This window comes from Bison bison, unplaced genomic scaffold, assembly GCF_000754665.1.
Source record: "Bison bison bison isolate TAMUID 2011002044 unplaced genomic scaffold, Bison_UMD1.0 scf7180017864270, whole genome shotgun sequence".
Lineage (NCBI taxonomy): Eukaryota > Metazoa > Chordata > Mammalia > Artiodactyla > Bovidae > Bison > Bison bison.
In genome coordinates, this window is record NW_011494842.1 from 6,587,744 (window position 1) to 6,590,539 (window position 2,796).

General features: G+C 42.4%; 1 protein-coding gene across 1 annotated transcript in view; it reads right to left on the reverse strand.

The window, feature by feature from the left end:
• The window catches only part of RPS10 (ribosomal protein S10), a 7,076-nt gene extending 6,574 nt beyond the window's left edge, over positions 1-502 (reverse strand). Inside the window, exon 1 of the mRNA XM_010848626.1 lies at positions 428-502. The gene's annotated coding sequence lies outside the window, so the exon portion shown is untranslated. The remainder of the gene's footprint in view (positions 1-427) is intronic.
• Positions 503-2,796: the final 2,294 nt, after the last annotated feature.

Below are 2,796 nucleotides of genomic sequence, written 5' to 3' on the forward strand. Positions count from 1 at the left end.
GGGCCAGAAGCCTGTCGATCCGTGACGGGTCTCTGACCCCAAAGCAAAAGGCTGAGGCCCTCACAGCCCACCCCTCTACTCCTAAACCAGAGCTCCATGGCCGAGCAGGGAGGCAGTTCGGAGGGTTCTACCCCGAAAAAAAGAAAAAAGCGTGAGGAAGGGACACAGTCTCCCCAGTCTCGCCCGGAGGGTCCCCGCCACTCTAGGGTTTCATCTTCCCCTCCTCCATCCGGACACCAATCTTCGCCTGCCAGGGCCCCACTACTGCCCCCCAAGAAATGCGCTTCTGGGCCCTGCCTGCTCGGAAATAGACGTGCGGGGAGCGGGAGAGGGCCCCCGCCACCCTTAACCCGGCGAGGCACGACGGCGGCGGCGGAGACAGAGCCAGGATGGGGGCCGATGGCACCGCGACGCCGGAGAGACTCACCGCGACGGTTGCTGTGTCCGGGGCCGGCGCTGGAAAGGAAGGGGCATGCGCGGAGCGAGGCCTCTTCCGGGCTGCCGGGCCCCGCCCCTTGTCAGGACCCGCGAGCTGCCTGGGGCGGCCTCTGCGGTGCCTGAGAGACTGGCGGCCCGGGAGCCGGCGTGCCTCATCAAGAAATGATCACTTTCTTGCCTGGTCGGGTCCTTTAGAAACACGCTACGTCTTTATTTTCTCCGTTTCCCACCGGTTAATTTAACTTATTATTATGTAAGGAATATATGTTCTTTGAGCAGGGAAAAGGAAATACCCTGCCTACAAAATAACAGTGACGGCAATACCAATAATGAAAGAATAAAATTCCATCAACCAGTGAGTCGCTATTAACGTTTTGGTATGAAGTGAAAGAAAAGTGTTAGTTGCCCAGCTCAGTCGAGTCCGGCTATTTGCGACCCCGTGGACTGTAGCCTGCCAGGCTCCTCTCTCTGTCCATGGGATTCTCCAGGCCAGAACACTGGAGCGGGTCGTCATTCCCTTCTCCAGGGCATTTTCCGGACCCAGGGATCAAACGTGGGTCATAGGAAATGTATTTTTTGACAAAACTGGGATGATTTGTACGTATGTTGTGATACGTATGTTGTACATATTTGGAAACCTGTTTTTTTTTTTTTCTTTTACAGCTATATCATGAATCTCTCTTCAAGGTAATTAATACCTACAATTTTAATGACTATGTGATGGATGATTTAATCAACACTCTGTGATTGGATATATATATGTATATATATTAATCCTTTAATGTTATAACTAATGATGCCACACACTTATCTGCACACTTGTCAGTCTCTTTAGGACAAAGCCTTGGCAGTGTAATTGTTGAGTTACAGTGTTAGCTCACATTTTTAGGTTTTTGACACATGCCACATTGACTTCTGGAAGGCATTATCAGTTACATTCTGGTCAGCAGTTATTAACATTTTCTTACTGACTTGACATTATTCTCTATGTATTAAAGCAATTAACCCTTTCTCACGTATTTTTCAAGAATTTCTCCCAGTTTTTTTAGTTTGTCTCAGTTTTCATGGTATTTTAAAGAAGTTTCACACTTTTCTATTCAAATTGTTACGGTTTCAGGCTCTGGTGCAATGCCTAAAAAGTCACTCCATATTTCAACATCATATAAATATTCACCTATAGTTTCTTCAAGTGTTTCTGTCCTTTCACAGTTTAAAAATAAATTTGCAAGATGAAAAGAATTCTGGAGATCGATTGAACAACAATGTGAATTATTTAACACTACTGAATTGTATACTTAAAATGGTTAACATGGTAAATTTTATATTATGTATCTTGGTGGTGTTGGTTTAGTTGCTAAGTTGTGTCCAATGCTTTCAACCCCATGGACTGTATGTAGCCCACCAGGCTCCTCTGCCCATGGGATTTCCCAGGCAAGAATACTGGAGTGGGTTGTCATTTCCTTTTCCAATGTTATGTATGTTTTATCACAATTAAAAAAAAATAAGATTCAAACATGTATACAGATTTTTTTTTTTAATATCTTGAACATTTGGACAAAGAACAACATAATCTAAGGACTGGTCAAGCAGATTTGGAAAAGAATACCATAGAATTCCTAGCAATAAAAACTAAAATGATTGAGATTTGAAAGTTAATTTTAAAAAATAAACAACAGATTTGATACACTTGAATACAAAAATCATGAAATAGAAGACAGAAGTAAAACAAGAACAAAAACAAAAAGCATTCACCATGTAGTCCAGAGATTAAAAGAGACAGGACGAGTGAAGGCAGGCAGGGATAAATTAGGAGGCTGGAGTTAACATATACACACTACTATATATAAAACAGGTAAACAGCAAGGACCTACTGGATATGGCACAGGAGACTCTACTCGGTATTATGTAATAACCTATAAAGGAAAAGAATCTGAAAAAGAATATATAACTGAATCACTCCTGTGCCCTTGAAACTGACACGATATTGTAAATCAACTATATTTCAATAAAATTTGGGGAGTCATGGAGCAGGGCATGAGGACTCTTAGTTCCTTGACCAGGGATCAAACCAGTGTCCCCTGCAGTAGAATCTTGACCACCTGAACCACCAAGGAATTCCCAATACAATTTTTTAAATAAAAAATATGGTAAAAAATAAAGGTGATGGAATAGCTGGAATAAAGGATTTGAGGTGGGAAGGATCAAGAGGGAAAGTCTAATATACGTCTATGTGAAATCACATAAGGAAATGACAGAAAACATGGGAAAAAGACCCTATCTTAATCCTCCAGAATTCTTGGAAGACAGCACACTTCAGATGTACTGCTCTCTTTAAATTCCAACTTGGATAAGTAAAAA